Below are 10,236 nucleotides of genomic sequence, written 5' to 3' on the forward strand. Positions count from 1 at the left end.
TGGGCCAGCCTCTAACGTGACTTCCGGGGCACGAGTGTAAAATCTTCAAAGTGTGGACAGCAGAAAGTCGTTTTGCCCGGCCCTCCACTCGGACCCAGGAAGCCTTGGGCCCCCACCGGGGTGCCAGGCCCGAAGCCAGCTAAACCCACGACCCGGCTCTCCATCCGAAACCGGGTACCTTTTGCCCTGCTCTCCACTCGGACCCAGGGAGCCCTGGTCTCCCACCGGGGTGCCAGGCCCGAAGCCAGCTAAACCCACGACCCGGCTCTCCATCCGAACCCGGGTACCCACTCTTAAGCACCCCCCCGGAATCTTCACAATCTAACACCAGGTGCTGTAAGCTTTTCATTAACGCATTGGCTACTGCCATCTGCTGTATATGGGCCGTACCGGCCACCGCTGCCTTTGCTTACGGCCATACCACCCTGAACACGCCCGATCTCGTCCGGTCTCGGAAGCTAAGCAGGGTCGGGCCTGGTTAGTACTTGGATGGGAGACCGCCTGGGAATACCAGGTGCTGTAAGCATTTTCATGTCGGCATACTGAATGAGCAATGGTCATTCATGAATGGCCATGCTAAACACTAGATCTTTGTGCACCACTAAAACTTTTTGCCCCCCCAAAGCGCATAGGCCACGCCTACATCATTAAACCCCACCCTCAATCCGACAGGCCCCGCTTTCAACCCGGACACCCGCTCTTAACCACCCACCCAAGACGCCTTAAACCCAGCCGCCGGGGCACAGGGCCACCTCGGACTGTGAAATAACGCATGTGCTGTTTTGCGGAGCTGCCCACGCCAAGTGTGTGCGTGCACGCGCGCCGTTAAGCGCTTGACCGGCGCGGCTAGAGGCTTTGCCGGCCGCTGTGGCAAGCGGGTAGAATTACTCGGGTCTCTCTTCATGACGAATAAGCCTTTCGCCTTTTACTAAAGACTTCCGTGGAGAGGGTCGTTGATGAGTTATGGATATTTTTGGAAGGCCTTGCCCATTGGACAAGGCCAGCTCAGCTGTTGAAGAAAATGACATGGAGCACGGTGGTGCGCTCGGTTGTCTTGAGTGCAAATAGGTGTGAGCGCTTTAACTAATAGTATCGAAGGTTCTCAAAATGTGTCAAAGTCTTAATATCTGCAAGCTCACATACTGCCACTGTGTCTTGTGTGTGTGTGTGCTTAAAGGGGAATTTTAAGACTTGGTTGTTGGGTACCGCAAAGAGGCCATTGTTACGCCCACGTGGAGGGGACTAGTCGTTGACTGACCGGCAGGGCACTGGTGTGTGGATTGAGTGCTTTCCTCTATGGCCAGCATGTACAACTCATACTTACCTGGTAGGGTAGACACCATGATCATGAAGGTGGTTCATCCTCGGCGAGGCTCAGCCATTGCACCCCGTGCTTTGCTGACCCGGGCGAATTCCCCAAATGTGGGAATCTCGACTGCACAATTTCTGGTAGTGGGGGACTGCGTTCGCGCTCTCCCCTGATTAAGTGTTGAAAACATGCGGATAGTGCTGGAAAGGAGCCCTACCCTACCTGAAAAACACCCAATGTGGCGTTTTGCCTGGCTCTCCACGCGGCCCCGGGGAGCCTTGTCACCCAGGAGGGGGAGGGGGTGGCCTGGGCCAGCCTCTAACGTGACTTCCGGGGCACGAGTGTAAAATCTTCAAAGTGTGGACAGCAGAAAGTCGTTTTGCCCGGCCCTCCACTCGGACCCAGGAAGCCTTGGGCCCCCACCGGGGTGCCAGGCCCGAAGCCAGCTAAACCCACGACCCGGCTCTCCATCCGAAACCGGGTACCTTTTGCCCTGCTCTCCACTCGGACCCAGGGAGCCCTGGTCTCCCACCGGGGTGCCAGGCCCGAAGCCAGCTAAACCCACGACCCGGCTCTCCATCCAAACCCGGGTACCCACTCTTAAGCACCCCCCCGGAATCTTCACAATCTAACACCAGGTGCTGTAAGCTTTTCATTAACGCATTGGCTACTGCCATCTGCTGTATATGGGCCGTACCGGCCACCGCTGCCTTTGCTTACGGCCATACCACCCTGAACACGCCCGATCTCGTCCGGTCTCGGAAGCTAAGCAGGGTCGGGCCTGGTTAGTACTTGGATGGGAGACCGCCTGGGATTACCAGGTGCTGTAAGCATTTTCATGTCGGCATACTGAATGAGCAATGGTCATTCATGAATGGCCATGCTAAACACTAGATCTTTGTGCACCACTAAAACTTTTTGCCCCCCCAAAGCGCATAGGCCACGCCTACATCATTAAACCCCACCCTCAATCCGACAGGCCCCGCTTTCAACCCGGACACCCGCTCTTAACCACCCACCCAAGACGCCTTAAACCCAGCCGCGGGGGCACAGGGCCACCTCGGACTGTGAAATAACGCATGTGCTGTTTTGCGGAGCTGCCCACGCCAAGTGTGTGCGTGCACGCGCGCCGTTAAGCGCTTGACCGGCGCGGCTAGAGGCTTTGCCGGCCGCTGTGGCAAGCGGGTAGAATTACTCGGGTCTCTCTTCATGACGAATAAGCCTTTCGCCTTTTACTAAAGACTTCCGTGGAGAGGGACGTTGATGAGTTATGGATATTTTTGGAAGGCCTTGCCCATTGGACAAGGCCAGCTCAGCTGTTGAAGAAAATGACATGGAGCACGGTGGTGCGCTCGGTTGTCTTGAGTGCAAATAGGTGTGAGCGCTTTAACTAATAGTATCGAAGGTTCTCAAAATGTGTCAAAGTCTTAATATCTGCAAGCTCACATACTGCCACTGTGTCTTGTGTGTGTGTGTGCTTAAAGGGGAATTTTAAGACTTGGTTGTTGGGTACCGCAAAGAGGCCATTGTTACGCCCACGTGGAGGGGACTAGTCGTTGACTGACCGGCAGGGCACTGGTGTGTGGATTGAGTGCTTTCCTCTATGGCCAGCATGTACAACTCATACTTACCTGGTAGGGTAGACACCATGATCATGAAGGTGGTTCATCCTCGGCGAGGCTCAGCCATTGCACCCCGTGCTTTGCTGACCCGGGCGAATTCCCCAAATGTGGGAATCTCGACTGCACAATTTCTGGTAGTGGGGGACTGCATTCGCGCTCTCCCCTGATTAAGTGTTGAAAACATGCGGATAGTGCTGGAAAGGAGCCCTACCCTACCTGAAAAACACCCAATGTGGCGTTTTGCCTGGCTCTCCACGCGGCCCCGGGGAGCCTTGTCACCCAGGAGGGGGAGGGGGTGGCCTGGGCCAGCCTCTAACGTGACTTCCGGGGCACGAGTGTAAAATCTTCAAAGTGTGGACAGCAGAAAGTCGTTTTGCCCGGCCCTCCACTCGGACCCAGGAAGCCTTGGGCCCCCACCGGGGTGCCAGGCCCGAAGCCAGCTAAACCCACGACCCGGCTCTCCATCCGAAACCGGGTACCTTTTGCCCTGCTCTCCACTCGGACCCAGGGAGCCCTGGTCTCCCACCGGGGTGCCAGGCCCGAAGCCAGCTAAACCCACGACCCGGCTCTCCATCCGAACCCGGGTACCCACTCTTAAGCACCCCCCCGGAATCTTCACAATCTAACACCAGGTGCTGTAAGCTTTTCATTAACGCATTGGCTACTGCCATCTGCTGTATATGGGCCGTACCGGCCACCGCTGCCTTTGCTTACGGCCATACCACCCTGAACACGCCCGATCTCGTCCGGTCTCGGAAGCTAAGCAGGGTCGGGCCTGGTTAGTACTTGGATGGGAGACCGCCTGGGAATACCAGGTGCTGTAAGCATTTTCATGTCGGCATACTGAATGAGCAATGGTCATTCATGAATGGCCATGCTAAACACTAGATCTTTGTGCACCACTAAAACTTTTTGCCCCCCCAAAGCGCATAGGCCACGCCTACATCATTAAACCCCACCCTCAATCCGACAGGCCCCGCTTTCAACCCGGACACCCGCTCTTAACCACCCACCCAAGACGCCTTAAACCCAGCCGCGGGGGCACAGGGCCACCTCGGACTGTGAAATAACGCATGTGCTGTTTTGCGGAGCTGCCCACGCCAAGTGTGTGCGTGCACGCGCGCCGTTAAGCGCTTGACCGGCGCGGCTAGAGGCTTTGCCGGCCGCTGTGGCAAGCGGGTAGAATTACTCGGGTCTCTCTTCATGACGAATAAGCCTTTCGCCTTTTACTAAAGACTTCCGTGGAGAGGGACGTTGATGAGTTATGGATATTTTTGGAAGGCCTTGCCCATTGGACAAGGCCAGCTCAGCTGTTGAAGAAAATGACATGGAGCACGGTGGTGCGCTCGGTGGCCCTCCCCCTCCTGGGTGACAAGGCTCCCCGGGGCCGCGTGGAGAGCCAGGCAAAACGCCACATTGTGTGTTTTTCAGGTAGGGTAGCGCTCCTTTCCAGCACTATCCGCATGTTTTCAACACTTAATCAGGGGAGAGCGCAAACTTGCGTTCACGCTCTCCCCTGAGGGTGAACCACCTTCATGATCATGGTGTCTCCCCTGCCAGGTAAGTATGAGTTGTACATGCTGGCCATAGAGGAAAGCACTCAATCCACACACCAGTGCCCTGCCGGTCAGTCAACGACTAGTCCCCTCCACGTGGGCGTAACAATGGCCTCTTTGCGGTACCCAACAACCAAGTCTTAAAATTCCCCTTTAAGCACACACACAAGACACAGTGGCAGTATGTGAGCTTGTAGATATTAAGACTTTGACACATTTTGAGAACCTTCGATACTATTAGTTAAAGCGCTCACACCTATTTGCACTCAAGACAACCGAGCGCACCACCGTGCTCCATGTCATTTTCTTCAACAGCTGACCTGGCCTTGTCCAATGGGCAAGGCCTTCCAAAAATATCCATAACTCATCAACGTCCCTCTCCACGGAAGTCTTTAGTAAAAGGCGAAAGGCTTATTCGTCATGAAGAGAGACCCGAGTAATTCTACCCGCTTGCCACAGCGGCCGGCAAAGCCTCTAGCCGCGCCGGTCAAGCGCTTAACGGCGCGCGTGCACGCACACACTTGGCGTGGGCAGCTCCGCAAAACAGCACATGCGTTATTTCACAGTCCGAGGTGGCCCTGTGCCCCCGCGGCTGGGTTTAAGGCGTCTTGGATGGGTGGTTAAGAGCGGGTGTCCGGGTTGAAAGCGGGGCCTGTCGGATTGAGGGTGGGGTTTAATGATGTAGGCGTGGCCTATGCGCTTTGGGGGGCAAAACGTTTTAGTGGTGCACAAAGATCTAGTGTTTAGCATGGCCATTCATGAATGACCATTGCTCATTCAGTATGCCGACATGAAAATGCTTACAGCACCTGGTATTCCCAGGCGGTCTCCCATCCAAGTACTAACCAGGCCCGATCCTGCTTAGCTTCCGAGATCGGACGAGATCGGGCGTGTTCAGGGTGGTATGGCCGTAAGCAAAGGCAGCGGTGGCCGGTACGGCCCATATACAGCAGATGGCAGTAGCCAATGCGTTAATGAAAAGCTTACAGCACCTGGTGTTAGATTGTGAAGATTCCGGGGGGGTGCTTAAGAGTGGGTACCCGGGTTCGGATGGAGAGCCGGGTCGTGGGTTTAGCTGGCTTCGGGCCTGGCAGCCCGGTGGGGGACCAGGGCTCCCTGGGTCCGAGTGGAGAGCAGGGCAAAAGGTACCCGGGTTCGGATGGAGAGCCGGGTCGTGGGTTTAGCTGGCTTCGGGCCTGGCACCCTGGTGGGGGCCCAAGGCTTCCTGGGTCCGAGTGGAGGGCCGGGCAAAACGACTTTCTGCTGTCCACACTTTAAGAGATTTTACACTCGTGCCACGGAAGTCACGTTAGAGGCTGGCCCAGGCCACCCCCTCCCCCTCCTGGGTGACAAGGCTCCCCGGGGCCGCGTGGAGAGCCAGGCAAAACGCCACATTGTGTGTTTTTCAGGTAGGGTAGGGCTCCTTTCCAGCACTATCCGCATGTTTTCAACACTTAATCAGGGGAGAGCGCAAACTTGCGTTCACGCTCTCCCCTGAGGGTGAACCACCTTCATGATCATGGTGTCTCCCCTGCCAGGTAAGTATGAGTTGTACATGCTGGCCATAGAGGAAAGCACTCAATCCACACACCAGTGCCCTGCCGGTCAGTCAACGACTAGTCCCCTCCACGTGGGCGTAACAATGGCCTCTTTGCGGTACCCAACAACCAAGTCTTAAAATTCCCCTTTAAGCACACACACAAGACACAGTGGCAGTATGTGAGCTTGTAGATATTAAGACTTTGACACATTTTGAGAACCTTCGATACTATTAGTTAAAGCGCTCACACCTATTTGCACTCAAGACAACCGAGCGCACCACCGTGCTCCATGTCATTTTCTTCAACAGCTGACCTGGCCTTGTCCAATGGGCAAGGCCTTCCAAAAATATCCATAACTCATCAACGTCCCTCTCCACGGAAGTCTTTAGTAAAAGGCGAAAGGCTTATTCGTCATGAAGAGAGACCCGAGTAATTCTACCCGCTTGCCACAGCGGCCGGCAAAGCCTCTAGCCGCGCCGGTCAAGCGCTTAACGGCGCGCGTGCACGCACACACTTGGCGTGGGCAGCTCCGCAAAACAGCACATGCGTTATTTCACAGTCCTAGGTGGCCCTGTGCCCCCGCGGCTGGGTTTAAGGCGTCTTGGATGGGTGGTTAAGAGCGGGTGTCCGGGTTGAAAGCGGGGCCTGTCGGATTGAGGGTGGGGTTTAATGATGTAGGCGTGGCCTATGCGCTTTGGGGGGCAAAAAGTTTTAGTGGTGCACAAAGATCTAGTGTTTAGCATGGCCATTCATGAATGACCATTGCTCATTCAGTATGCCGACATGAAAATGCTTACAGCACCTGGTATTCCCAGGCGGTCTCCCATCCAAGTACTAACCAGGCCCGACCCTGCTTAGCTTCCGAGATCGGACGAGATCGGGCGTGTTCAGGGTGGTATGGCCGTAAGCAAAGGCAGCGGTGGCCGGTACGGCCCATATACAGCAGATGGCAGTAGCCAATGCGTTAATGAAAAACTTAAAGCACCTGGTGTTAGATTGTGAAGATTCCGGGGGGGTGCTTAAGAGTGGGTACCCGGGTTCGGATGGAGAGCCGGGTCGTGGGTTTAGCTGGCTTCGGGCCTGGCACCCCGGTGGGGGCCCAAGGCTTCCTGGGTCCGAGTGGAGGGCCGGGCAAAGCGACTTTCTGCTGTCCACACTTTAAGAGATTTTAAACTCGTGCCACGGAAGTCACGTTAGAGGCTGGCCCAGGCCACCCCCTCCCCCTCCTGGGTGACAAGGCTCCCCGGGGCCGCGTGGAGAGCCAGGCAAAACGCCACATTGTGTGTTTTTCAGGTAGGGTAGGGCTCCTTTCCAGCACTATCCGCATGTTTTCAACACTTAATCAGGGGAGAGCGCAAACTTGCGTTCACGCTCTCCCCTGAGGGTGAACCACCTTCATGATCATGGTGTCTCCCCTGCCAGGTAAGTATGAGTTGTACATGCTGGCCATAGAGGAAAGCACTCAATCCACACACCAGTGCCCTGCCGGTCAGTCAACGACTAGTCCCCTCCACGTGGGCGTAACAATGGCCTCTTTGCGGTACCCAACAACCAAGTCTTAAAATTCCCCTTTAAGCACACACACAAGACACAGTGGCAGTATGTGAGCTTGTAGATATTAAGACTTTGACACATTTTGAGAACCTTCGATACTATTAGTTAAAGCGCTCACACCTATTTGCACTCAAGACAACCGAGCGCACCACCGTGCTCCATGTCATTTTCTTCAACAGCTGACCTGGCCTTGTCCAATGGGCAAGGCCTTCCAAAAATATCCATAACTCATCAACGTCCCTCTCCACGGAAGTCTTTAGTAAAAGGCGAAAGGCTTATTCGTCATGAAGAGAGACCCGAGTAATTCTACCCGCTTGCCACAGCGGCCGGCAAAGCCTCTAGCCGCGCCGGTCAAGCGCTTAACGGCGCGCGTGCACGCACACACTTGGCGTGGGCAGCTCCGCAAAACAGCACATGCGTTATTTCACAGTCCTAGGTGGCCCTGTGCCCCCGCGGCTGGGTTTAAGGCGTCTTGGATGGGTGGTTAAGAGCGGGTGTCCGGGTTGAAAGCGGGGCCTGTCGGATTGAGGGTGGGGTTTAATGATGTAGGCGTGGCCTATGCGCTTTGGGGGGCAAAAAGTTTTAGTGGTGCACAAAGATCTAGTGTTTAGCATGGCCATTCATGAATGACCATTGCTCATTCAGTATGCCGACATGAAAATGCTTACAGCACCTGGTATTCCCAGGCGGTCTCCCATCCAAGTACTAACCAGGCCCGACCCTGCTTAGCTTCCGAGATCGGACGAGATCGGGCGTGTTCAGGGTGGTATGGCCGTAAGCAAAGGCAGCGGTGGCCGGTACGGCCCATATACAGCAGATGGCAGTAGCCAATGCGTTAATGAAAAACTTAAAGCACCTGGTGTTAGATTGTGAAGATTCCGGGGGGGTGCTTAAGAGTGGGTACCCGGGTTCGGATGGAGAGCCGGGTCGTGGGTTTAGCTGGCTTCGGGCCTGGCACCCCGGTGGGGGCCCAAGGCTTCCTGGGTCCGAGTGGAGGGCCGGGCAAAGCGACTTTCTGCTGTCCACACTTTAAGAGATTTTAAACTCGTGCCACGGAAGTCACGTTAGAGGCTGGCCCAGGCCACCCCCTCCCCCTCCTGGGTGACAAGGCTCCCCGGGGCCGCGTGGAGAGCCAGGCAAAACGCCACATTGTGTGTTTTTCAGGTAGGGTAGGGCTCCTTTCCAGCACTATCCGCATGTTTTCAACACTTAATCAGGGGAGAGCGCAAACTTGCGTTCACGCTCTCCCCTGAGGGTGAACCACCTTCATGATCATGGTGTCTCCCCTGCCAGGTAAGTATGAGTTGTACATGCTGGCCATAGAGGAAAGCACTCAATCCACACACCAGTGCCCTGCCGGTCAGTCAACGACTAGTCCCCTCCACGTGGGCGTAACAATGGCCTCTTTGCGGTACCCAACAACCAAGTCTTAAAATTCCCCTTTAAGCACACACACAAGACACAGTGGCAGTATGTGAGCTTGTAGATATTAAGACTTTGACACATTTTGAGAACCTTCGATACTATTAGTTAAAGCGCTCACACCTATTTGCACTCAAGACAACCGAGCGCACCACCGTGCTCCATGTCATTTTCTTCAACAGCTGACCTGGCCTTGTCCAATGGGCAAGGCCTTCCAAAAATATCCATAACTCATCAACGTCCCTCTCCACGGAAGTCTTTAGTAAAAGGCGAAAGGCTTATTCGTCATGAAGAGAGACCCGAGTAATTCTACCCGCTTGCCACAGCGGCCGGCAAAGCCTCTAGCCGCGCCGGTCAAGCGCTTAACGGCGCGCGTGCACGCACACACTTGGCGTGGGCAGCTCCGCAAAACAGCACATGCGTTATTTCACAGTCCTAGGTGGCCCTGTGCCCCCGCGGCTGGGTTTAAGGCGTCTTGGATGGGTGGTTAAGAGCGGGTGTCCGGGTTGAAAGCGGGGCCTGTCGGATTGAGGGTGGGGTTTAATGATGTAGGCGTGGCCTATGCGCTTTGGGGGGCAAAAAGTTTTAGTGGTGCACAAAGATCTAGTGTTTAGCATGGCCATTCATGAATGACCATTGCTCATTCAGTATGCCGACATGAAAATGCTTACAGCACCTGGTATTCCCAGGCGGTCTCCCATCCAAGTACTAACCAGGCCCGACCCTGCTTAGCTTCCGAGATCGGACGAGATCGGGCGTGTTCAGGGTGGTATGGCCGTAAGCAAAGGCAGCGGTGGCCGGTACGGCCCATATACAGCAGATGGCAGTAGCCAATGCGTTAATGAAAAACTTAAAGCACCTGGTGTTAGATTGTGAAGATTCCGGGGGGGTGCTTAAGAGTGGGTACCCGGGTTCGGATGGAGAGCCGGGTCGTGGGTTTAGCTGGCTTCGGGCCTGGCACCCCGGTGGGGGCCCAAGGCTTCCTGGGTCCGAGTGGAGGGCCGGGCAAAGCGACTTTCTGCTGTCCACACTTTAAGAGATTTTAAACTCGTGCCACGGAAGTCACGTTAGAGGCTGGCCCAGGCCACCCCCTCCCCCTCCTGGGTGACAAGGCTCCCCGGGGCCGCGTGGAGAGCCAGGCAAAACGCCACATTGTGTGTTTTTCAGGTAGGGTAGGGCTCCTTTCCAGCACTATCCGCATGTTTTCAACACTTAATCAGGGGAGAGCGCAA

Source organism: Electrona antarctica (genome assembly GCF_951216825.1).
Source record: "Electrona antarctica genome assembly, chromosome: 16".
In the NCBI taxonomy this organism is placed as follows: domain Eukaryota; kingdom Metazoa; phylum Chordata; class Actinopteri; order Myctophiformes; family Myctophidae; genus Electrona; species Electrona antarctica.